A 27,595-nucleotide genomic window follows, 5' to 3' on the forward strand; every position below is an offset into this window, starting at 1 on the left:
TTTCACTTGTCAGAGCCACCCTACTCTGGAAATGACCCCTTTCCTGGGCCACGTATGGGCCATGACTAGTCAACTTACTAAAGCCGTCATGTTTTATGCTGTAGCAGTTATAGAGGTTTTCAAAATGGCAACTCTCACCATCACAATGGCCACATTAATGGCGGAAGAAAGGAAAGACTGTTGATGAATGTAGGATATTCATTTCAAGTTTATATTAATTAAGGAATTCCAATACCACTTAAGAATCATGCTCCGTGGATGGCATTGTTTACCCAATCAGATCGGGATTATATTATTTGCATTTTTCAGCACTTACATGTTGATACACCCCCAACTAGCTGGTGTAGAATCAGCATTGGGTATAAAATTCACTGACTCAAGGGGTTGTTAGTTAGGTCACTAAGTGACTCCGTATGGCTGATTCAAATCCAGATCCGAAGAGTCGCTACCTAAGAATTTTTAGGCAATCAATTGGTGTTCCATGGAAAACTAGCTTCTGCCGAGTTTTGATCTTTCAGATCATTCTAACTGACTATAACTCCCAGGGGGAGCTCTAGCTTAGGTTACTTAATACAAACTGTCCTTATTTTTACAACATCACAGTAAGAGAAGCAGGAGAGTGCAGGGATTAGGAGCATAGACCTCTCGGGTTTGAAACTCATTTTTACCATTTAGGTTCTACGTGAACATGGGCAAATTACTTCACCTCTCCATGTCTTAGTTTCTTCATCTGTAAAATGTGTTGTAATAAAATGTTTTTTGGTAAGGATTAAATGAATTGAAACAGATAAGGCGTGAAGAATCGTACTGGTGCATAGCAAGCGTCCTGTGTCCATAACCTACTCAATCATGTCATTAGTAGGGTTTTGAGTTCTTTTTAAAGTATTACTATTACAAAGAATGCTATGACAAGCATTCTTACATACGTATCTTTGCACGGTTTTGCTAGTGTTTTTGTAAGAGAGACGTAAGAATGAGGAATCATATAGGATGTTCACATACAGTTATGATTTGCCTAATTGCTCTCCAAAAGTCATACCATTTTACACTCTAGCCAGCATGGTACATGATAGTACATTTCCCCAGACTTTTGCTCAAACTAGATATTATAATTAAAAACAAATTTTCCATCTAATAAGTGAATATGCAGTAGTCTCCCCTTATCCATAACTTCACTTTCTGCCATTTCGGTTACCTGAGATCAACCTCGGTCCAGAAGCAGATGATCCTCTTTCTAACATGTTGTCAGATGTATCATCAGAAGGTCAGTAGTGACCTAAAGCTATGTCGCTATGCCCATGTCACTCGCCTCACTTCATCTGATCATGTAGGCATTTCATCATCTCGTATCATCACAATAAGAAGAGTGAGTATTGTACAACAAGGTATTTTGAGAGAGGGAGAGACCACAGTCATATAACTTTTATTATAGTATATTGTAATAATTATTCTTTTTCCTTTTTTGAGAGAGAGAAAAAAGGGAGACAGAGGGCACAAGTGAGCAAGGGATAGAGAGAGAGAAGGAGAGAGAGAGAGAGAGAGAGAAGTGGAGCTCACCTGAAGCAGGACCAGAGCTCACGAATCACGAGATCATGACCTGAGCCGAAACCGAGTTGGACGCTTAACCAACTGAATCACGCAGGCACCCCAAGATTTATGAAATTCTTATCTTTTCTTTCCATAATGCTTATATGGGTGTTCATCTTGAACCTAGGGTCTGTGAAATAAAGTAAATTTTACTTCTTTTGATTATCTTCCTTTTAAAGCCTACAGACATGGTGAATACTCAAGTGTCCAGGGGAAATTATGTTTTGGTTGTTATAAGTCTGAGTTCTATCAGTAGAATATGAGATATGTTGATATTCTCTGTCCTCAGTACGTTTTCTGAGTGCTACTTTACCAAAACTGGTCTCTAGGAATTGTGTTATGAGATGGGTCCCGATTGCAAAGGATTTAATCTCTATCACAGACTAAAATCTTACACAACTTGGATATGCCAGGTTAAGTCAAACTGGTGTTCAAGGCCGAATTTCCTCCTTTCTAAGTTCTCAAGTTAGGAATCATTTTTCCTGCTTAGATTCTGCATGAACTTGGACAAATATGTGAGAAACATCTCTTGTCAGCCTTGTGGGTTCCGGTTCCTTTATTTTCCATCTCGTTCGCCCTCTGCTGGTTTTTCAGAAGAAGAACATGGGTAAGAACAGTTCGGTGACCCTGTGAAATTTTTCTCGTCTGTTTTTGTTTGGGGAAGTCAAAATTCCAGTTGAACACCCCCCCCCCCCCCCCCACACACACACATAAGTAACAAAAGATGTGAAAAGAAGGGGCACCTGGCTGGCTCAGTCAGAGGAGCACGTGATTCTCGATCTTGGGGTTGTGAGTTCGAGCCCCACGTTGGGTGTAAAGGTTACTTAAAAAGAAGTTAAAAAAAAAAAACTTAAAAAAAAAAGATGTTGAAAGAAGAAATGCACATTCTAATGGATTATATTAGATTGATTAATTTGAATTACTATAGGTATTTGGAGATAAGGCATAGGGTAGAAGAACCCCCCCCCCCCCCAAATCTCTTTTTATGCACTTTTTACTATTTGGTCTTCAGCTAAGGATTTTCTCATGTGTATAACTGCAGTTACATCATAAATTCAAGGAGGAAAATGTACGTAAATATATATATCCTGGAACCCTGCCAATCTGAGGAACCCAGAGCTGAAACCTTCCTGAGACAATGAAACAGACACCTTCTACTTATTACCAGACTGATTAACTCAACAAAACGTAGCAAAGTGTTTTTTGAATCCTAAAAGGCTCCATTTTACCCAGATTCTATACACTAATTTTCCTGGACACCCTCAAAGCGTGTAGGCATTATAGTGTTAACAGTTTATTTGAGAGCCGATTACTTCAGGGGTTCACAGGACACGGGACAGCAAAGCACATGGAAACTAGTTCAGGGTAGGTGAGAAACAAATGGTAGTGCTCAGCAGTGTAGATGGCATTGCGTGCTCTTTACCCCATCCCCTTACACACCTACACACACAAAACCACACCACATTGCAAACATGCAGCAGTGACTGATCAAGTCTCTTAAAAATATTGGAGAGACTATCATTGCATCCCCTGGCAGACAAATTCATCCCTCGGGTAAATACCCATTCGAACCCCAAATCGTGAAGATTGTAACACAAATACAGAGGGAGTCCTTGAGTTTAAAAATGGAGCTATTATTCTCATTTCCACCTCTTGATTCTCCTCCGATCCACATCCAATGTTTGGGTACTTCTGTCAAGTCACCACTAATGCTGAAATTGCCAACACTGAACTCCAAGGGGAAATACGGGGTTTTCCCCTGGTCACAGCATTTTCTTCAACCAACACTCCACTTGTTCTATTGGTTTACTTGCCAGCATCCTTGTAAAACAAGCCAGTTTCATCCTCCTTGAAAACCTGCTCTTCTGCATATAATCCTTTTCCTGTAAAACACTCGGCAGGTATTTAAAAAATTCTTCCGCAGCCTCCTGAGCTGCAGAGCCTCCACCTTGGGTAAGTTTAACATTTTTCATGCGGTATTGCTGTTTGGAATACTTGAGCCAGCATTCGCCCAGAAGAGTAACATTTTCCTGACCCTGGGCGATTTGGTTGTAAATTTCTTTGGTTTTTTTTTCAGCCTTACAACAATAGTTTCCACTATGCTGCTTCTTTTTTTTTTAACCGGTTGCCATCTTTTTTTTTTTTTTTTTAATGTTTATTTATTTTTGAGAGAAAGAAACAGAGAGGGGCAGAGAGAGAGGAGCCACAGAATGTGAAGCAGGCTCCAGGCTCCGAGCTGTCAGCACAGAGCCCAACGCAGGGCTCGAATCCACAAACTGTGAGATCATGATCAGAGTCGAAGTCGGATACTTAACCAACTGAGCCACCCAGGCGCCCCTCGGGTGGCATCTTTGAATCCACAAACGTAGCCCCTTTCCCATAGTTTCATCACACACTAAAGATGCTACCTTAGCACTTTCTGGAGTGGCCTGAGATACAGATCATGGAAGTCCCTTGTTCTTTTTTTTTTTTTTTTGGATGTGACACATTGTTGATTTCTTAACACCCAACACGCAACCACAGCACTGTAACTCATGCCTGAACAAAGCTCATTTAACACACACATTTTTTCCCTAAGGCACATGACAGCCTTTTTGAGCTTAGGAACACCAGACAGCACTTCAGCACTGTGCGTGGAGGCTGTTTCAAACACTGGAACCACAACAAAAGGCACAGAATGTGAAAAACGTGGTACCACTCAGGTCACGAAAAGGACATTTGTTCAGCATGAGAGCTGAAACAGGAGGACAGTGTCGCCTTGCTCAGCTGGCAACATGGGCATAGGGCAACCGAGATGTTTCTGCACTCTGGGCCCGTCCTCAGATGTCTGCAAAAGTGCTGTCAGTGTCAATGTCCCGGTTGCAAGTCAATCTTAGCAAGTCGGCAAATGCACAAATATGGAATCCGCCAAGGACGAGGATTGCCTTTCTTCTGCCTTTGGGAAGACCAATGTGTTAGCCCGTTCGGGCTGCTAGGGCCACATACCATATATCTGGGTGTCTTAAACAACAAATATTCATTTCTCACAGTTCGGGGGCTGGGGAGTCCAAGGTCAAAGAGCCAGATGAATTTCGTGTCTGGCGAGGTCTGCATCCTGGTTCACAGACATCCATCTTTTCATTTGGACCTCACACGGTGGAAGGGGTGAAGAAACTCTCCGGAGTCTCTTTTTTAAGAGCACTGATCCCATTCATGAGGGCTCCGCCCTCAGGACCTAATCACTCCCCCAAGGCCCCGCCTCCAAATGCCATCATAATGGGCTTTCGGTTTCAATTAATGACTTTTGCGGGGACACAAACATTCTGTGAAGGGAATCAACACCATCTGATGTTAATTCGAAGTCCATAATACCAAAATCCTGTGGTGAGGCTGTAACATTACATCCGCTGTCTTTCAGCTGGTGCCAGCATGCTAGGCGGACCTACCTGCGATCCAGGTTCAAAATGTTCCCATCAGTCAGCTGGATATAATAAAGTGCCCATGAGGCCATCCGCGTTTGGAGATTGAAGAGGTAATGGGCAGGAGTACATCTTCCGGGAATATAAGCTACCTATTCATGCAATTCATTTGTGTCTACAAGACCTGCTTGGTTCGGGGTAAGTATCTGATGCTTCCTTCCACTTAATAATGGAGTGTCTCTGGGCACCTCAAATGTATAGAGAAGCGCATCGGAAACAAGTATTTCGCCACGGGCGGTTCTGTCACCCAATCACCTCGTGATCCACGGTCAGGCGTCCAGTACCTACCAGGGTTTGGTAGCAAGCCAAGAGCTGTTTTCTGAAAACAGAAATTGTAACTAACGTAATGTACCATAACTTTGCTCTGTAACTTATTATCCGGTCCTTGTTAGAAATCCATATAGATTTCTCTTGTTCTCGGTCACACTTAAAGATGGCAACCTTTAAGTTCATGCAGTATATGGACTGCGGAAAGACACCTAAAAGCGATACAGGTAGTTGTTATGGTCTGAATGTTTGTGCTCCTCCCCACCCCTACCAAATTCATGTGTTGAAATCCAAACCCTCAAAGGTGATGCTATTAGGAGGTAGAGCCTTTGAGAGGTGGAGCCTCATGAGATGCAGAGCCCTCATGAATGAGATTAGTGTCTTAAAGAGATCCCAGAGAAATCCCCTAGCCCCTTCCATAATGTGAACACACAGCAAAAAGGCTGGGGCTAAGAAGCAGGAGGAGGGCTCTCACCAGAATGCAACTGTGTTAAAGCTTTGATCTTGGACTTCCCAGCATCCAGAACCATGAGAAATAGATTTTTGTCGTTTATAAGCCTCCCAGGCTCTGGTATTTTGTTATTGCAACCCAAATGGATTAAGGCAGTAGCCTCTAAAATCTCCAATATCCCATCAAGGATTGTGCCTCTTTCTTACTGGTAGGGGTCCATACTTTCATGGGATTTATCTCCCACACTTGAGCAGATATTTATCTTAGTTGCGCATTTGAGGAACTTCCGAATTCTAGCTCATCAGGTCCTATCCGTATAAACGTCATCAAAATAACGGACAAGCAGGATATTGTATAGATGGTGAAAACATCAAGTTCCCAGAGGACTCCCTTGAATGAGGCCAGGGACGAAGTGAGGTTACATAATAAAAGTATCCTTCTGTCTCAAAAATAAATAAAACATAAAAAGGGGGCACCTGGGTGGCTCAATCGGTTAAGCGTCCGACTTCAGTTCAGGTCATGATCTCACAGCTCGTGAGTTCGAGCCCCGCGTCGGGCTCTGTGCTGACAGCTCAGAGCCTGGAGCCTGCTTCAGATTCTGTGTCTCCCTCTCTCTCTGCCCCTCCCCTGCTCACGCTCTGTCTCTCCCTCTCTCTCAAAAATAAATAAAACATAAAAAATATATAGAGAAAGAAAGAAAAGAAAGGAAGGATGGAAGAAAGAAAGAAAGAAAGAAAGAAAGAAAGAAAGAAAGAAAGAAAAAGAAATTTTCAGATTAACAGCAGCATACCAGGTACCAGGGTCTGTGCCGAGTCATTACCATAAAGGATCATATCCAGAAAAGCAATTCTAATTCTAATTAGCCTAATTAGGCTTCAGATAATCTGCTGTCATCTTCTAAGACCTTTCTCTCTTCTGCAAAGGCCCCATAGCTGGATTTAATGGGATTTAATAGAAGTAACACTTCTTCATCTTTCAAAGCTTTGAAGAAGGCACCAATTTCTATGATTCCTCAGGGCTGTGCTATTGCTTTTTGTTTACGATTTTAGCAGGGAGGAAGAACTCAAAAGGCTTTCACATGGCCCTTTCTGCCACAACTGTCCCGATTGCACAGGCCAGGGAGCAATGTGGGGGGTTGGGGGGGGGTGCTGTGCCAGTTGCCCAAGGCAGGCAGGAAGGGGAAGGATTGCATCTATCTCTTCCATTTGGAAAGCAAACCCTTGCCTAGACACTCCCCACCAAATTGTCAGCGGCTCCTTGACAAAATCTTGCCACTGATCTCTAGCTGCAAGAGAAGTTGGAATTTGGGTATTTTAAATGTCCACTGTCTCTAGTGGAGAGCAAAGGAGGAAAGTTTGGAGAATGACCTGTTTGGAGAAAGTTTGGAGAATGACTTTTTGCCGGCCACGGCCTTATCACAGCTTTGGCGCTCTGACCCTTGCTACCAATTTCCCCAGGGAACTGCTAATTTCTGCCCTCCACAAACATTCCAGCCCTATGGATGAGACACTGCCATCGGGAAGCTTATAGTTTTGTGGGGAAAACAAATGCAATAGGGCAAAGTTTTGCTCTTAAATTGTCTTTGTCTATTCTTTTACGTTACCATTCCCCTACCAATAAGAGAGCAGCAACGGCTCTCTATTCTGCACTGTCCTTGGGGGGAGGCTGGGTGTAGGCTGGCACAAAGCAGTCATTACTCAGCTTCGAGTTTCAGAGTATAATTTTAAACCCCTTAGCTAACATGTCAGTCTGAGAGACAAGCCCTTTTGATTTTCAAGAGGTAGGCTTGGGTAAGACAGAAAATGCAGGTCTTTGAAAATCAAGGCTCCAGAGTCAGGAGGACTGGAGCACAGATTATATTAAAAATCAAATCTTGGGGCACAGTCGGTTACGCGTCTAACTCTTAATCTCGGGTCAGGTCACGATCTCATGGTTGGTGAGCTCGAGCCCCGCATCAGGCTCTGCGCTGATGGTGCGGAGCCTGCTTGGGATTCTGTCTCTCCTTCTTTCTGTCCCTCCCCTGCTTGTGCACGCTCTCTCTCTCTCTCTCTCTCTCTCTCTCTCTGTCAAAAATAAATAAATAAACTTAAAAAATTTTTTAAAAAGCCAATCTATCATGATGCAGAAAATCATAGTTCTTCCTGAGCCCCATGGGATAACCTTGGAGGCATTAAGTAAATTGAGAGTAAATTAGGTGCCCCAGAAGCACCTTCCCACCCTCCAGTTAAACCTGCCCCACCCAGGATAATAACCCCTGGGGAAGGAGAGTCATAACACCCTAGACGTTCAAAGGATTTCAGGGTCCTTACATTCCAGGGTCATCCCAGTTGATCAGCCTCTAGGGAAGCCCCACACCGAGCACAGGGTGACAAAACAATAGGTTCCTCATGGCTCAGGGTGTCATCCAAGCAGCTGGGCCTGAGAACAGCCCCCGCGAAATCCTGCACACCACATAGTGACAAGAAGAAAATAGATCAGAGCCCTGAGCCGCGGGGGAGATAGTGGAGGTATAAATGCTAAGAGGAAGGGTACGGGGTCTGGAGGGAGGGGGTCTAGATGAGAAGGACGAGTGGATACAGTGGTTTTACCAGAGGCCATGTCATGCATGGGCCTTCTATATCAGCAACTGATGCCAGTCCTCAGCGCCCCCAAACCTCTTCAGAGGCCAGCCAGTATTGGAGGAAGGCAGAGTCCACACACACCCTCCTTCAATGTCAGGATGTTGCCTAGGTCACCCAGGAAGATTCTGCAGAGAGAAAAGGTTAGCGGAAACCAAAGGGATAGGATCTTAAAACTGCTCGCACGTTTACTCAGAGAGAGTAGGTTTATCCAGAGATGACTCCAGGGTGGCAACAATATGTGTTTCCTGACATGTGTGGATCTGTGGCTCAACAATTAGTTGAGTTTTATTGTAGGGAGAAAAAAAAAAAAGTTACCTTTCCTGCACATGTGGATTGTGACTATAAATTTTATGTCCCCTTCACAGGCACGGGAATAGATAATTACAAAGTCACATGGTGTGTGGTAAATTCAGGCACGATGGGAAAGCCATGGAGACCGAGAAAGGAAACGTCTAGCTTTCCTGGGGGAAAAGAGAAATAATTCAAAGAGGGCATTACATTTCAGATGAGCTCTGCCGGATTAGCAGGCGCTTGAAAAGTGAGCAGTTGAGGGGAAAGTGTTCCAGGCAAAGAGGGCAACCTGTACAAGGACACGGAGCCACAAAAAGGCGGGGTGTACTTTGGGAAATGGCAAGAAATCGGGGGTTAGATTTAAATTTTTTTAATTAAAAATTTTTTTTCAGATTATTTATTTATTTGGAGAGAGAGAGAGAGCGAGAGCAACAACGAGTGGGGTAGGGACTGAGAGAGAAGGAGAGAGAATTCCAAGCGGGCTCCGGGCTGTCAGCGTAGAGCCCGCCGTGTGTCTTGAACCATGAGGTCATGACCTGAGGCGAGATCAAGAGTCGACGCTTTACCAGCTGAGTCAGTAAGGCACCCCAAGAAATATGGATGATTAGAATATGGGTTTTTCAGGGCAGTGGCAGATGATGATGGAGGCTTCCCACACGATGATCTGCATAGAACAGAGGTAGCCAACATCTTTACCTGGACGTTATTCAGTTGCATTGGTCTCTTCAGAACAAGACTCTGGAGATGAAATGCAGAGAGAAGGACCAGGCCCCAGGAGGCCTGCGGGGAGGCTTACAGCAGCCCAGACAGAGGAGGCTGGCCTCCACCAGTGCGTGGTAGGGAGGACAGAAAAGAGACACTGGATCCGGGAAGTATTTCTGAAACAGAATGGCCAGGATTTCACAGCAGATTCCATACGGGGTATGGAGCGGGGAAGAGAAACGTAATGACTTACTCAGAGATTTCCGGTCTTAGTGGATGGTGATATCTTCACGGATGGGAACAGAAAACAGGAAAAGGAAGTTTCAGAGGATATTATAATAAGCACATTTATTCATTTAATAAGTGCTTATTGAGGATTTCCTACGTGCCAGGCACTGTGCCAAGCATGAGCGAACCAGACACAGTCTCTGCCTCTGTGAAGTTTATAGTCTGGTGTGTGCTATTAATATTAAGCAAACATTGGTGCGAAGTTAATTCCTTATAGTTGCGAAAAGATCACAGTGAATCACCCTTGCGACAAATGTGGTCAAGGAAAAGTTCAGCAGAGCCAGGAGACTGTCTGTGAGTGAGACCTAACCTGGGGGAGGGAGGCATGGTGGTTTCCTCGAGAGAGAGAGACTTCTGAAGTGAGCTCTAAAGAATGAGTAGAGATTTCTCTACGCATGGTGGTTTCCTCGAGAGAGAGACTTCTGAAGTGAGCTCTAAAGAATGAGTAGAGATTTCTCTACGCAAACAGTGACGGAGTGGAGAGCATTTCAGGCCTAGGAAGAGCTGCAAAGCAGCAGGGAATTTGGTGGGATAAAGAAACTGAAGGAAGCTCAGTGAGCGAAGGAGAGGGGCCATTAGAAGAGGCTGGAGCCGCGGGACAGGTGCAGGGGGTTGCACATAGGATCTTAGGTTATGTTGACGGCAAGGGTCCCAATCGCAATGCAATAGGAAATCATCGAAAGGTTTTCAGGAGAGAACATAGGGGCGCCTGGGTGTCTCAGTCAGGTAAGTGTCTGACTCTTGGCTTCGGCTCAGGTCATGATCTCACAGTTTGTGGGTTTGAGCTCTGCATAGGGCTCTGTGCTGACAGAGCCTACTTGGGATTCCCTCTCCCCCCCCCCCCCGCCCCTCCCCCACTCATGCCGTCTCCCTCAAAATAAACTAGTTAATTAACAATTTTCTTAAAAAAAGAGAACATACAAGGATTTTCATTTATATCAACTTCTCCAGCTAACGTGTGTGAAGAATGGATTAGAAGAAGTCGAGAATGTGACAAGGTGGGACCACCCCAGAGAACAGCATCCAGGATGATGAGCAGGGCTCTGGAGAAGAACATGGGGTAGATGCCCTGGCATGGTGAGCGCTGAATGAGCACAAAACGGGGTTGCTGGTACCGGGGTGGGGGGGGGCACCAGAAGTTCAGTTTATATGTTTGTTGATTTTGAGATTCCTGTGAAATGTCCAAGTAGAAATGTCCCATTAGATATTCGATTCTCAAGCTTAGATGAGTGGTCTGGGATGGAGACATAAATGAAAAAAATACTTGGCATGTGATGTGATCGGAGCCCAGGAAAGGGATTCTGTTGCAGAGGGAGCAAGTCTTGCATGCAAAAATAGATTTGGTTTGCAACAATGTATAAGTGGTGTTGAAACCTGAGGTTAGACGAAATCAAATCTCCAAGAAGAGTGTGAGGACAAAGGACGTAAAACAGAAACGAAATCAGAAGAAAATAAACATTTAAAGGGGAAGCCAAAGGAAGCACGGCCTGAGAACAGAGTGATGAGTAATCATCAGCGATGAGGAAGAAAATCAGGAAGGTGAAGATGAAAGGTAGAAAGAAGAGAGTTTCAGGAAGAGCAGATAAGTCAGAGCAAGATCAAAAACAAAGCTTTGGTTTTAACTTTTGAAGATCATTTAAGGCTGTAACGAAATAGGGGCGCCTGGGTGGCTCAGTCGGTTAGGAATCAGACTCTTGATCTCAGCTCAAGTCTTGATCTCAGGGTTGTAAGTTCAAGTCCCACGTTGTGCTCCACGCTAGGTGTGGAACCTACCTAAACAAAACAAAACAAGACTTTAGCAAGATAAATTTCAGGTGTGTTTTACAGTTAGAAGCCAGATCATAAGGGGTTCATTAAAATATTGAGAAGTTAGGGGGCACCTGGGTGCCTCAGTCGGTTAAGCTTCCGACTTCGGCTCAGGTCATGATCTCACAGTTCGTGGGTTTGAGCCCCGCGTCGGGCTCTGTACTGACAGCTCAGAGCCTGGAGCCTGTTTTGGATTCTGTGTCTCCCTCTCTCTCTGCCCCTCCCCTGCTCACACTCTGTCTCTGTCTCAAAAATAAATAAACATTAAAAAATTTTTTTTAAATAAAAAATATTGAGAAGTTAGGTAAATAAAAGCAATGAACATGGACTACTGAAAGAAATTTAGCAACATATATAATGGAAAACAATAAATATTTGTTCTATTAATAACTAATATTATATCAATATAATTTTATTTAAAATAGCATCTGTTGGGACACGTGGGTGGCTCAGCCAGTTAAGTGTTGGACTCTTGATTTCAGGTCAGGTCATGATCTCACGGTTTATGAGTTCAAGCCTCATGTCAGGTTCTGTGCTGACAGCTCAGAGCCTGGAGCCTGCTTTGGATTCTGTGTCTCCCTCTCTCTCTGCCCCTCCCCTGCTTGCTCTCTCTCTCTCAAAAATAAATAAACATTTAAAAATAAAATAAAATAACATCTACTAATGTTATATTATATAAAAGTATAGGCGCATCTGGGTGGCTTAGTCGGTTAAGCATCTGACTTCAGCTCAGGTCATGATCTCGCAGTTCACGAATTCGAGCCACACGTCGGGCTCTGTGCTGACAGCTCAGAGCTTGGAGCATGCTTCGAATTCTGTGTCTCCCTCTCTCTCTGTCCCTCCCCCACTTGTTCTCTCTCTCTCTCTCTCTCTCTCTCTCAAAAATAAATAAAAACATTTTACAAATTTCATTAAAAAAATAAAAAATAAATAAAAGTGTATAGTTATACTAAATGTTCATTTATATTTGTGTTAACATTAACACAATGTTATCACATTATACATAGTCCACATTAAAGAATCTATACATTATTTACTAACAATATACAGATTACCTACACATGCTATTACATTATTAACCCCATTACGATCATCCCTCCTTATGTGCAGGGTTAGGTTCCAAGGTGTCCAGCGGATGCCTGAAACTGTGGATAATGCTGAACCCTATACATACTGGTTTTTCCTGTGATAAAGTTTAATTTGTAAATTAGGTACAGTAAGGGATGAACAGCAACCACTAATAATAGAACAATCGAAACAATATAGTGTCATCAACCTGATGTAAATGCGGTCCTCTTCTACTCTTCAAAAATACTGTACTTACTCACGCTTCTTCCTGTGACGATGTGGGATGATAAAATGCCTACGTGATGACATGAAGTGAGGTGGGTGACGTAGGCATCGTGATGTGGTGTTAGGCTCCTATTGACTTTTTGACAGATATATCAGAAGGATATATCAATGTATCAGAAGGAAGGTCATTTTTGACCATGGGTAACTGAAACCACGCCAAGTGGGAAAGAGAAACCGCACATAAGGAAGGGCTACTCCCTATCCACATCTGACCGATAAAATCAGTCGGTTAGTTAACCTAAGTATATGTTAATGTATTCATGATAATCATTTAAATAATTTAATTGTTTCGTGGGGTTAAAATTAATATTACCGGATTTATAAGAAAAAGGAACACGACCCAACTAAGAAGGGGTAAAGGATGTGTACCTGCACTTCACAGAAAAGGATGTCCAGAGGCCAATAGTCATGGAAAAATGTAATCAACCTTACGGTCAGGAGTGCAACCAAAACAAAAAGAGGTGTCATTTTTCTTCCATCAGACTGACAAAAATTTGAGTTTAATAATATCGAGTGCGATCTACAAAGGAAATTCAGGGTGCTTGACCCGCCGTAGGGGCTGACATTGTTGGCAATTGGGATAAGCCCCACGTCGCATTCTTGGAGTAATGGCTACCATGATAAGGAAGGTCAATTGGAAGTCTCTGAAACAGGTCCTAAGTCCCTGCTCAAAACACGAAACAAAACCAGTCTAGCAGTTTGGGGGAAAAGGCAGAGATTAGTGTTACTTTAAGGATCTTAAGCATACAGCTGTGGTGGCTCCTGTCATAGCTCTAGTTAATTTATCAGACTGACCCCTGAAGACCCCTAGCAGAAGCTAGATGGATCCTGGAGAATAACTGTAGACTTGAAAAGCTCCACCGAATAGTAGCCCCACCTGCGACTGCCATGCCAAACAAACGTGGTATCTTGGCTAGAGTAGCTTAATATGGTTTCAGGCACACGTTCTACAGCCATTGATGTGACAAATGCCCTCTTTTTAAATTTAACAAAAATTATTTATTTATTTATATTTATTTATTTTTGAGAGAGAGAGAGAGAGAGAGAGAGAGAGAGAGGGGCGGGGGGGCAGAGAGAGGGAGACAGAATCCCAAGCAGATTCTGTACTCCCAGCACACACGCACAGCACGACACGACACGACACGACACGGAGCTTGAACTCACAAACCGTGAGATCATGACCTGAGCTGAAGTTAGGAGTCGGACGCTCAAGTGACTGAGCCACCCAGGTGCCCTGACACATGCCCTCTTTTTAATCCCAATCAGAAAAGAGGATTGGAAGCAGTTTGTAATTACGTGGATTTATATACTATATGTTTGTTTGTTTCAAGTTTATTTATGTATTTTGAGGGAGAGAGAGACCGCCAGGGAGAGGCAGAAAGGGAGAGAGCACCTCAAGTAGGCTCCACACTGAGAGCACCAGACTCAAACCCACGAACCAAGAGATCATGACCTGAGCTGAAAGCAAGAGCCAGACGCTCAGCTGACTAAGACACCCAGGTGCCCCATAATATATGTTTGTGCAATAGATAGACAATATATATTACAGATTTTTCCTAGGGCTAATTTAATGCACCCACTGGCTGTCATAATATAATCGGGAGGGATGTAGATTCCAGGGACATCCTGTAGAGCATATAACTAACCTTTCACATTGATGACGTCTGCTTGGGCAGGATAAACAAGAGGTGTGAGCGCCAGGAGGCCTTGGTAAGACACATGTGCACCACAGGGCAGGGGATAACCTCTAGGAAGATTTATGGACCTGCCACTTTGGTAAAGACGTTGGGTGTGCAAGGGTTGGGGTGGGCCAGGCCATCCCTTATTAAAAGACTGGATCTTGCGTCTCTTACAACAAAGAAGAAAGTACTCCCACCCCTGATAGGCCTGTTCACATTCCACACCCAGGCACGTGGCTCCAGGTCACGTACTGAGTCACTGAGAAGACCGGCAGCCTGGAGGGAACCCTTCAGCAGAAAAGGGTTCCGCAGCAGGTCCCATCTGCCCTGCAAGCAGTCCTGCCATTTGGACCATTCAATATGGCAGACTTTATGATGTGGGAAAGGTCAGTGGTGGGAAAAGATTCTATATGGAGTTTATGGCAAGCTCAGGACGAATAATAGCCCTTTTGTCTTTCTTGAAATAATTTCTGGTGTGTTACTGAGCACCGGTAAAGGCAGAATGCTTTACCATGAAGGATCAGGTGGCCATGTGTCTGAAACCGCTCGCTATGAGCTGAGTTGTCTTGAACTGCCAATCATAAAGATGGGGGGGCCCAGAGGCAGCGCATGATAAGATGGAAAGGCTGTATCAGTGATGGGAGCCTGAGCAGGACACGAAGATGCACGAGAAGTTAGCCCAGACTCCCCTTTTCCACGTGACAGTTGTACCAGTTTGCTATATGGCCACGACTCACATGTTTGGCCATATAGCAAAGGAAGAGGTGCTGAAAAGGGAAGAAGAGCCTGAACTTGACCTGTGGATGGGTTGGGTCGGCTTGCTACATGCCCACGGTGAATGGATTAAACGGATAGCGGATGCGTCGCAGTTACATTCAACCTTCAAAGAGAGTCTGGAGAGAAAAATCTCTCCAGTGGGTTGAGCTTTGAGTAATTGCTTGATCACCCACTTTTCACAGAAAGAAAAGGTGACGTAAAGTGAGAATTCACATGAGCTCATGGTAGCAGTGAGTAGACTGGTTGGCTGGTCAAGAGCCTGAAAGGAAAGGACTGAAAGGATGAGGACAAAGAGGTCTGGAGTGGAGGCCTATGAGAGGGCATTCAAGGTAGACATGACGATCTTTGTATGTGTCCTTACAGCCATCCCATTAACAGGTGGGGTCTTATCTCTCTCTGTCTTTTCATTTTTTTTATTAAAAATTTTTTTAAGTTTATTTATTTTTGAGAGAGACAGAGACAGAGTGCTAGCAGGGGAGGGGCAGAGAGAGAGAAAGAGAGACACAGAATCGGAAGCAAGCTCCAGGCTCTGAGCTGTCAGCACAAAGCCGGATGTGGGGCTCAAACCCACAAGTTGTGAGATCATGACCTGAGCTGAAGTCGGGTGGTTAACTGACCGAGCCACCCAGGCACCCCTGTCTCTCTTAAATCACGGCAGGGCCATGCAACTTTGGCCAAAGCAGCAATAGCAAAAGCATAGACTTCAAAAGTGCCTGGACATTGGGACTTGCCCTCTGTTGCTTCTAGAAACTCCTCTTCCACTACATGCCCTAGCTTGTAGTGCCCTCCCTGATCCTGGAGGATCAGAAAGCATGGAGAGAGGCTGTGCATCCTAGTTTCGCAGCCAATGTCCACATGCATGAGCGAGCCTCACTGACATGACACGGGGCAGAGGCCAGCCACCTAGCTGAGGCCCAGTCAAATCACCAACCCGTCGAATCAAGAGCAAATAAATGTTCATTGTTTGAAACCATTAAATGGAAGGGTAGTTTGTCATGCAACAAAGGCTAACTGATAATATAGCTTTCTAGGCTTTGCTCTTAATCTGTTAATAGGATTTAAAGGAACTTTGCTGAAAACTGGCTTCAGAGACTTGTTTCTGATTCAGGAAAGTCAGGTGTGAGATACAGAATGGATTAATGCCTTTACCTACCTCGCTTTGCGAGGACATTAAGCCCCTTGCATCAGCCTTAGAGGTGGAAGTCTGCAGGGGAAAATGATTTAAGGAAGGAATTTAAAGGAAAAACACATTAGCCTAATATTTTCAAAATATTCTTCCTATTACTGAAGTTGGCAGGAAGCCAGCGAAACAGTTCCTCTTTTGCCCTGTTGGTGGTGGAATAGATTATGCAGACATTTTGGAAGGCAGATGGTGATATCAACACAAAATTAACATGAACCTGCTGTTTATCTAAACGATTCCATTTCTTTGTATCAGTTCTGGATACTAAGAAATGCTGAAATGCCGTGTACAAAGAGACATGCACAAAGGTGTTAGCTGCAACATTTTAATAGCAAAAAATTAAAAACAGGAAAACAGCAATGCAAAGATATGTCTATGTTGTGAAACATTACGTAGTAGCTAAAAAGAGTGAGGCCAATCTATGAACTGGCTAGGAAAGGTCTCCAAGATATATTCTTTTTTAATTTTTTTTAACGTTTATTCATTTCTGAGAGACAGAGAGAGACAGGGCGTGAGCGGGGAAGGGGCAGAGAGAGGGAGACACAGAATCTGAAACAGGCTCCAGGCTCTGAGTGCTCAGCACAGAGCCTGATGCGGGGCTCGAATTCACGGACCGCGAGATCACGACCTGAGCTGAAGTCGGATGCCTAACCGACTGAGCCACCCAGGCGCCCCTAAGTTTTTAAATTTATTTTGAGAGAGAGAAAGAGAGCTCGAGAGGAGGAGGGGCAGAGAAAGAGGGAGAGAGAATCCCAAGCAGGTTCTTCACTGTCAGCACAGAGCCTGACATGGGGCTCGGTCTCACGAAACGTTAGATCATGACCTGAGCCAAAATCAAGAGTCAGACACTTAACCAACTGTGCCACCCAGGCTCCAAGATATATTCTCTTTTTATTAAAAAAAATTCTTTTAATGTTTATGTTTGAGAGAGAGAGAGAGAGCAAGAGAGAGAGAGAGAGAGAGAGAGCATGAGCAGGAGAGGGGCAGAGAAAGAGAGGGAGACACAATCTAAAGCTGGCTCCAGACTCCGAGCTGTCAGCACAGAGCCTGATGCAGGGCTGAAACTCATGAACTACGAGATCATGACCTGAGCCAAAGTCGGATGCTTAACTGACTGAGCCACCCAGACGCCCCCCGCCCCCAAGCTTACCTTTGAATATGCTTTTCATCCAAGAAACTGCAGGTGATCATTTGAAAAAGTGCTTACCGCTCCAAGCCACAGACTGGCAGTATTCCATTGTCCACAGCCTTCGAATATAACCACATCAAATACCTAATCCTAGAGCCCCATCCTGTGGGACTGTTTCCATTTCTGGGCACAATATTCCAGCAGTGAGGGTTCAGTCAAGAACAGAGAAATCATTCAGGTGGCTTAAACTGGAAAACATTTAATTGAAGGGATTCGGGGCTCACACAACTGTTGAAAGGACAGGGGAAGCAAAAAGTTGGGAAAGGCAATATTAACACTTGGGAAATCAGGACCATCAGGGATCACAGGAAAATGCCAGCGATGCTCTCAGCTGCCGGCAGTACCCAAGCAGGCAACTCACAGAAGGATGTCCAGAAACCGTGTTTGCCCACGAGCTGTCCCTGTTTTTAAGGCAATAATGGCCTCTGCTTCTCTTCTACCTTCCAAATATCAAGCAAGAGCCTGGCATTCATGGAAGCTAAACTGGAAATATGCTGGCAAGGGAGCCTAGGAAGTAGTTTCCAGATTTCCAGCCCCTGCATTGCAGGAAAAAAAAGAAAGCAAGAAAGCAAGAAAGCAAGAAAGCAAGAAAGCAAGAAAGCAAGAAAGAAAGAAAGAAAGAAAGAAAGAAAGAAAGAAATAAAGGGATGGGAAAGGGGCACCTGGGTAGCTCAGTCCATTGAGCATCTGACTTCAGCTCAGGTCTTGATCTCATGGTTCATGAGTTCGAGCCCTGCACCAGGCTCTCTGCTGTCAGTGCAGAGCCTGCTTCGGATTCTCTGTCCCTCTCTCTCTCTCTGCCCCTCCTCTGCTTGAGTGCTCACTCTCAAAAATAAATAAACATTAAAAAAAATAAAATGAAAAATAGTAAATAAATAAATAAATAAATAAATAAAAAATGGGACAGGAAGGGCACTGAGATAAATCAAGCTGTGGGGGAAAAAATGGCTGTAGAACAATACGCACAGAATAATGCCATTCTTGGGAGAATGAACCCTTCACAAAATAAATCTATATTCTATGGTGAATAAAATGCACAGACAGAGTTCTAGCAGGAAACACCAAACTGATTACTAGTGGTGACTTTGTTGCTGGTTGGTATGGGTGAGTCATAGGCGGGCTTGAACTTGTTTCAAAGTTTTGACATTTTTTTACAGGAAGAATATACATTCAGATAAATGGAATAGAATGGGACGGAGGGATACAAGGTAAAGATTTGAGAAGCGTCAGATTAAGAAAAGTTTCTTTAATTTTTTAGAAGAAAGAATGAAGAATCTTATACATGTATAATCTTATACATATATACACATATACGTATATATACACATAAGATTCTTCATTCTTTATATCTATATCTATATCTATATCTATATCTATATCTATATCTATATCTATATATCTATATCATCTATAGACTAAGGGAAGGAGCCAAAGGTTCCAGAGAGTTTAGACATAAAGGGGAATTGACTGGTGGAGCAAGCTCTTGGTGGAGTCCAAAGAGGATGCGTTCTAGTTCAAGGTGAGGATCTCAGCCGAGGAGACTGAGGATGCAGAAGTCAGTGCAGGTGCTGTTGCCAGGAAATGGGTGGTAAAAGGGACACAAACTGAGACACTGAGCTTGATGGCCAGTGATTTCTCAGTGGAGGGTAAGGCAAGGCCCCCAACTGATGTACATGGGCTGTGGGCAGTTATGGCCACTATCTGGGGCAGTAGCGTCACCTGACCCGGGATCTGCTAAGGATGCCGAAGTACGCTTCAGGGTGTGCCGGTCCCAAGTCACCGGGTGGAGTGCTCTGAGTTGAGAGTTTCAGTCATGGTGTTTCTAAGAATTGGTAACCCCTCCCATGACATCACTATTTAGAGCAAGCTTTCTCAACCTCAGTATTAACACTGGGATTGGAGAATTTGCTGTGGGGGCTTTCCTGTGTGTGTAGGATGCTTAGTAGGGTCCCTGGCCAATACCCACTAGATACCAGCAGCACCCCCCCACCCCCCACCAACATGCTAGTTATGACAACAAAAATATCTCCAGACGTTTCCAAATATCCCTTGGGGGAAGGAGCAAAATCTCCTCTGGTTGGGAACTACTGATTTGTAGTTCAGTGACCACACTCCAGGGCTGGGTCTCAGGAATGTGCAAGCTGGTCTGTTCCAGAGAATGGTCTGCCCTGCCTGCCTTTGTGGAGGGCGGGAAAGCCTTTGGCATTTGGGCAAGGTGTTCACAGGGAAGCCACGCCCAGACTCTCAGTGCTGTTCGGACCACAGGGGCCAACCAGCTTTCGCTACAGGTGTCTTCCCCATCAAAGCTGAGAGTTACTCACTTAGCCAATCCTTCTCTTGAGTAATTTCTCACTGTCACCACCTTGAAGAAAAGGAAAAGAAAATTAAGTCACAGGCATGTATCACAATGGTCATCAAATCAGGTCACAAAAGATTCCTTTTTCCTTTCTAGAACCTTCCTGTTCCCCCCCCCCGCTCCCCCCCCCCCGCTCCCCCCCCCCCCCCCCCCCCCGCCTCCTCATTTATGGAGAATGTTTTGACACCCCACTGCTTTCCAGGCATGATGTCAGGGACTGGCTACTCAAATCTAAAGTACGGTGCCTTTTGTTGAGCTCATCTCAAAGAAAGAATGACAGAAAGAGTGATAAATGTTAATGGACTGCCACACCTAGTATTTCAAAAGTGCAGCAGGGAGGAGTCAGGGAGGTTCTCGGCGGGGCGGTGGGGGGCGGGGGTGGTGGTGGTGATAATTTGGTTAACTCCTGAAAGGTGCCCACTTGTTCAGACAGCCAGCACAGGAAGTGCATCTCGGGGACGAGAACGGATTATTCAAAGACAGCGAGGCATGACCACGTGTGGTGTTTGGAAGGCTTCAAGAAGGTAGACGCGGCTGAAGTACAGTGAGGAGAGAGAGAGACTCAACCGGGGAGCAGATTAGGAAGGCCCCGGCCAGCTGCGGTAAGAAATTTGGGCTTTTCCTGTAAGTTCGACTGTTTTAGGCATGGGAGTTCCCCAGTTACCGGGTTCTGTGCTGATCTTGACTTCTCTGGGTGGTCCAGCCTTTCTTCCTCCCTTTAGGTCCAAGACCCGACCCTTTAGCTTCAGGTAAATACTACCCAGCCCTCCATTTCTCCCCCAGAGAAATGTCTCCACAATCTTACTTTCCTTTCTGTTTTTACCTCTGTAAAGCAGACTCCATAATTTCCATCAATCCACCTCCTAGAATCTTCACAACTCAGTTACCCTCCGCTTTCTGCTTTTCACAATCCACAGGCCCCCCCAACCTCCTAGTTTTTAACCCAAATTCATTTCCCTTTCCCCACTGAAGTAACCAGAAAACCTTCCTTACGCCTACTAGGATATCACATTTAGAAGGTGTTAAAGATTCAAAGCCCCAGTTTCTGGGCACGATTCTTTTAATAAAGTTTCCTTCTCCTGGTGTGTATTAAAAAAAATGGATTCCTTAACCCTGAAGCTACCTCCAAAGAGCAAATACATGCTCACGCCATCGCCAGAGAATTCTTCGGTAGCATTGTATAGCAGCTGGCTGAGAGCAAGACGCTGTAGGAAGTGGGCAGGTTCAGAGATGCCAGAGTGCAGGGAGAAAGGGAAAGGGGGAGAGAGAGAAGGCCATGGAGGCCGACCTTCCCCACATCATAATCTGCCTGGGCCTGGCTCGTTGCAAGCCTTTCTTTCCTTTAAGAAACACTGATGCGGGGTGAGACACACATCCATATTCTCATTCTGAACCCCGAACCCCGCGTGTGCCACTCTGTTTATCCACCATCAGTACCACAAAGGCATACCCCACTGGTGTTCCAGCTTGTGAGGACGGTGGGAGTGTTGCAGAGAACAGGGTTGGGGATGCAAGAGGGGGAAAATGGCGTTTTATAGCCTTTGATAACTTGCGGCCTGATTTCTGAGGTCTTTCCCTTTATAGTTTCCCTGTAATTTTTATTTTTATACTTCCTTCCTTTCCTCAAAATGAAAGGAATTGGAGGAACGAGGCAGTTGAGAGGAAGCTGGATTTCAGAAGAAGAGTCCGCAAATATGTAAGTTTCTTTCTTTTTTGATACGAAAGTTTCTAAAATGTTATTAGTGGGGTGCCTGGCTGGCTCAGTTGGTTGAGCACCCGACTCTTGATTTCGGCTCAGGTCATGATCCCGGGATTGTGGGATCGAGTCCTGCACTGGGTTCTGTGCCGAGTGTGGAGCCTGCTTGGGAGTCTCTGTTCTCGCTCTCGCTCTCTTGCTCTCCCTGTGCCCCTCCCCCCATTAAAAAATACAAAAATAAACTGTTATTAGTAATTAGTACATCTTCGTACTTACTTGTACTTCCCAATTTCCATAATAATAATAAAGAAAAAAACCATGGAGTGGACAGAAAGATGCATCCTAAATTATAAGGTAATGAAAGCAAAATTAGGGAGGGTCAAAAGCTGAGAAAGAAATCTAAAAAGGTATCAATGCTTTTGTTTCTTTCTCTGTTCTCCAGTGATATAGCGGAATCCGGGGACCCATGAAAAATCTGGGTAGGCTTTCACATCTCCCCCCCTGGAGGTTATCTCCCCACTACTGGAGATAACAGTATAGGCCTTGCTGGGCTGGTTCCAGAAAGACAGGGTGGAGGACGGACCAGGTATCCGTGGAGGGCTGTTCCCCAAGGAGATCAGGGAAATCTCACTTGCCCTCCAGGTTGTCCCTGGCCTTCCAATCTGTCCTGATCCCCTCCTCTCACCCTCCACTCTGCCCTGACCCCCTCCCCCTCCCTCACCTGGGGATACCCAGCCTCTCCACTCACTCTTATCTTTCCAAGGGTAATTCTCTAATAATTTCTATCCCTTTGCGTTTTGATCAGCATTCTAATAGAATTCCTTGAGTTGGTTTTTGAATTTTTCTCTCCCCAAAATGTTCATGATATTATTCATTCTTTTGTCTGAGGCTTTTTTGTTTTTGTTTTTAAATTCAGAAACGCAAAGAAGTGACAAAGGAAACAGATAATGGGTTCATCTAAATAGAATTTTGAAACTTCCCACTGTCAATTACCCCAATTCAAAAATTAGGTGGCTCAGTCAGTTAAGCTTCCGACTTCAGCCCAGGTCATGATCTTGCAGGTTCCTGAGTTGGACCCCCGCCTGGGGCTCTGTGCTGACAGCTCGGAGCCTGGAGACTGCTTCGGATTCTGTGTCTCCCTCTCTCTCTTTGCCCCTTCCCTGCTTGCGCTGTCTCTCTGTCTCTCAAAAAATAAAAATAAACACCAAAAAACATTATTAGACCAATGGATACACTAGAAAAATGTATTTGCTATATGCCAGAGTGAAAAGATAGATATATAATATTCATTAGTCATATATATAATTAGTGACTTACAAATATTAGTATATAGTATATATTAAAGTACATTAAGGGGGTGCCTGGGTGGCTCAGTCGGTTAAGCGTTCGACTTTGACTCAGGTCATGATCTCACAGTTCGTGGGTTCAAGCCCTGCATCAGGCTCTGTGCTGACAGCTTACAGCCCAGATCCTGCTTCGGTTTCTATGTCTCCCTCTCTCTCTGCCCCTCCCCTGTTCACGCTCTGTCTCTCTCTCTCTCTCTCTTATAAATAAACAAACATTAATAAAGTACATTAAACTGTAAGCAGTAAGAGAATATAGCTGAACAGGAGCAAAAAAAGGGATTTAATAGGCAATTCATAAAGGCAGTGCTAAATCATAATGATCAACCATACTAATAATCATAGACACATCCACTGAGACCACTAAAAAAATGTTGAGGAAACTGGCATTCTCTTATATATTGGTAGAGGGAGGATCAAATAGTAACATTTTCTGGAAGGCAATTCAGTGTACAAACTCTTTGATCCAACAGTCTCAACCCCTGAACATAATCAAGGATGTATGTGCAAGAATGGGTGTTTGTATTCATCAAATTTAAAAAGGAAAAAACCTTTATGTCTAACCTTTAGAAACTGGTTTCAACTGCAATTTATAACAATAATTTGTAAGTTTATAAGTTATACTTTACAATTTAAAAATCTTGCAGAAGAACACAGCCCTTGAGGAAATGTTCAAAATAAAGCACTAAGCATAAATGCTTAAATAGATACTTTTACATATGTGTACAAAAACTAGGGGGTGCCTGGGTGGCTCAGTCAGTTGAGCCTCTGACTCTTGATTTAGGCTCAGGTCATGACCTCAGAGTTTTGTGACTTTGAGCCCGGAGCACAGGCTCTGTGCTGGGCAGTGTGGAGCCTGCTTGGGATTCTCCCTCTCTCTCTGCCCCTCCCCTGCTTGCGCTGTCTCTGTCTCTCTCAAAATAAAAAAATAAACCTAAAAAAAAAATACTGGAAGAACATGCAGTTCACCCAAAATTAATACTGATTATCTCTGGGCATAAGATTAAAGACATATATAGTTTTTGACTTTGTACTCTTCTATTATTTTCTGACTTTTCTAAAATTGTTTCAATTATGTATTACTTTTGTAATCGGGAAAGGAACAGGGGGCCCAAGTGGGTCAGTTGGTTAAGAGTCCGACTTTGGCTCAGGTCATGATCTCACAGTTCGTGAGACGGAGCCCCGCACTGGGGTCTCTGCTGCCAGCATGGGCCTGCTTTGGATCCTCTGTCTCTCTCTAAAAAATAAATAAACACTAAAAAAGAAAGAAAAAGGAAGAAAGGAAGGAAGGAAGGAAGGAAGGAAGGAAGGAAGGAAGGAAGGAAGAAAGGAAGGAAGGAAGAAAAAGAAGAAAAGGAATGATACACACACACATATATAAATATATATTTTTTAAGCAAGGGAAAGCTGGCTTTGGCATAGAGAGGTGGAATGTTCTTGGAGAGTTAAAACCAAGTGGACCCTAGAGCCAGTTAGACATGAATACATGGCCTTACTTTTACTGGAAGTACGACTTACTCATACTAGAAGTGAGCCAGTTACTAACCCCATTTGTCTCACTTTTGTCCTGTCAAAATGGGGATAATAATGACTTTCATTGGGTTGTTATAAGAATTAAATGAGCCACTTCATTCAAAGCACTTAGAATAGTGCCTGGCCCAGCGCCAATGCTCAATAAATGGTAGTAACATTAATTAATGATGCTTTGTGGGAAAAATTTATACTTAATTTATACCAGGATAAATTTCAAAGAGATTAAATTAAATGTTATAACGGGAAAACATAAAAATTAAGGAAATATGGAGCTGAGGTAGGTTGAATGCCTCATATGATATCCCGAAACCCAAGAAAAAGGATAGATATATTTGTCTGCATACAATCTTTTTTACAAGATTTTTTTTTTAACTTTATTTATTTATTTTGAAAGAGAGAGAGACAGAAAGAGAAACAGTGGGGGAAGGGCAGAGAGAGAGGGAGAGAGAGAGAATCCCAAGCAGGCTCCACACAGTCAGCCCAGAGCCTGACGCAGGGCTTGAACTCACAAACTGTGAGATCACGACCTGAGCCGAAATCAAGCGTCAGATGCCTGACTGAGCCACCCAGGCACCCCTACATACCATCTTCGATACGGAAAGAACTCATAATAAAGAAATGACAAAATGGAAAAAAATATTTGTAATAGATAAGAGACAAAGGGTTATTCTCTCTGCCATCCAAAGAGATCTTCCAAATGGCTACCTGCCTAAATCTATCTTCCAGGATGATCTCTCTAATGCTAAATGACCACCTCATGGCCCTACTTATAAACCTGTGACGACACCTTAGTTTTAAGGTGTAGGTTTCTACAAAATAAAACCCAAATGGCTTAGCATGGCACATGCCGTCTTCTGCAAGGTGGCCCCTCCCTCCTGCCTAAGCATCACCTGCCTTACATTCAATGTTGCAATAGTACTAAACTGCTAGCACTTTCCGCGCGCTCTGTGCTATCTCATGCCACTGCACCTTCTCATTCCTTCCACCAGAGTACCCTTTCCCAGCTTCCTTATACCACCTCCTATGCTAGGCTGAATGGGGACCCCCAAGATATTCAGCTTCTAGGACCTCGCAGCTTTAATTAAATCACAGATTGTGGCATGGGGAGATTATCCTGGATTATCTGGTGGTCACTAAATGCAATCACACAAGAGGGGAGTAGAAGATCTGACCACACGGGAGAAAAGGTGATGTGATGATCAGACAGAGAAAGGTTTGAAGATGCTACAAAGCTGTCCTTGGCAATGGTGGAAGGGGCCATGAGCCAAGGAATGAGAGAAATAAAGTTCTAGAAGCTGGCAATGGCCACATATGGATTCCCCCCAGGGCAGCCTTCTCAAAATCTTGGTTTTGACCCAGTGTTTCCGGCGTCTGACTCCCAGAACTGTAGGAGAATAAGTATGTATCACTTTAAGCTACCAGCTTTGTGGTTATTTGTTACGGCAGCCATGGAAAACTACCTACCCCTCCCTCCCCTTACCCCTGCTGGGGCCGAGTGCCATTTCTCCTTGCACCCATCGCATCCACTGCATCTTTCCACTACATTGTAGGAATTGCATATTTCTCATTTCCCAACCAAGGCATATGCTTCTGGAAGGCAGGGACCATGTATTGTTTCCCTTTATATCTTTGGCAACTAGCCCAGTGCCTGGGGCATAACAGACACCTTGTAAAGATTTATTGAGTTGAACTCCCCGACAGGCTGAAAAGCAGGGCAAGGGGAGCACCGAGGTGGGAAAAATCCACTTTTAGGTCAAGAAGTTATTCCTCCTATGATCACCGTTTTCATTGCTCTAGCGAAGGGGGGAACCCAGCAGAGCCGAACAGGTTGTGTGGGAAATAGCACTCAAATTATAAACAACCAGAGTGCAGGACCTCTCCAGTGGAAAAAGAAAACTGTCCCAGAGTAAGATGATTACTTGAATGCATTCTGGTAGTGGGGTGCCTGGGTGGCTCGGTCAGTTAAGTGTCTGACTTTGGTTCAGGTCATGATCTCCGGGTTTGTGAGATTGAGACCTGTGACGGGCTCTGCGCTGACAGCTCGGAACCTGGAAGCTGCTTGGGATTCTCTGTCGCCCTCTCTCTCTCTACCCCTCCCTTGCTCTCTCTCTCAAAAATAAATAAATAAACATTTTTAAAACATTGCATTTTGGTATGGCATTTTATAGGGAGCAATATTCCCAGGACAGCATTGGAATGTCACTGCTAGTCTATACCAACTGTGATTTTTCAGAAATTGCATCAGCACAGGTGGAAATTTTTCTGCAAATGGCATATAGTAAGGCCTCTAAATCCGGGCAGTAACATCCTCACACAAATTCGCTAAGGAACGTGCAAACAAGATCAGCAGAACTTGGAAAAATCGGGGAAAGATTTCAGTCTAGAGGAAAAACTGTTCTCCTGGCCACACCGATTAAGGGTTTCCAGCAGCTCCCTAGTAAGGCAGAACTGGAAATGTCTGTCTGAGTCCCGTTGCGGGCTAGATATAGTTAGATTGTGCTTCTTGTAGAGTAAAAACTGTATCAATTGTTATTACAAAATGTAATGTAAGAATGAGTTACGATTACGATCAACCCGTCTTTTGTTGCCTTTATAAATTCTAGACTTAATGAACACTCTAAAATACATTATTGAAACTTACCTGGCCTGGACAGATCCTGACTCCTGTTGCCATCAGGAATCTGGTGATCCTGGTGAGTAAAATAAAGTAAGCAACTCCCTTTCCAGAAGGCACTTTCATGAGGCCATGCTCTGCCCGAGCGGGTTCCATGTTGTCAATATAGACCTCACGAGAGCTAGATAATTCTGTGTGTTGTGACCCAAATCATAACTGACTGTGTTAAAAGGCAAATGTGCAAATAATGAAAAAAATTCTGAACATAATACAATTGCTCAGACGAACTGAGAAAATCTGGCATTACAAAAATTAAAGGAAAGGGGGGTGCCTGGGTGGCTCGGTTGGTTAAGCGTCCATCCGACTCTTGGTTTCGGCTCAGGATATGATCTCATGGTTTC

The 27,595-nt window shown here is 44.1% G+C and overlaps 1 long non-coding RNA gene across 1 annotated transcript; it reads left to right on the forward strand.

The window, feature by feature from the left end:
- The first annotated feature begins 20,439 nt into the window (after positions 1–20,439).
- Positions 20,440–27,271, forward strand: LOC109276385 (uncharacterized). The gene is made up of 3 exons (XR_002084640.2): positions 20,440–20,632; positions 21,644–21,704; positions 27,184–27,271. It is a non-coding gene; the product is annotated as an uncharacterized LOC109276385 (long non-coding RNA).
- Positions 27,272–27,595: the final 324 nt, after the last annotated feature.

This window comes from Panthera pardus, unplaced genomic scaffold (genome assembly GCF_024362965.1).
Source record: "Panthera pardus isolate Hobbes unplaced genomic scaffold, ASM2436296v1 HiC_scaffold_6, whole genome shotgun sequence".
NCBI classification, from domain to species: domain Eukaryota; kingdom Metazoa; phylum Chordata; class Mammalia; order Carnivora; family Felidae; genus Panthera; species Panthera pardus.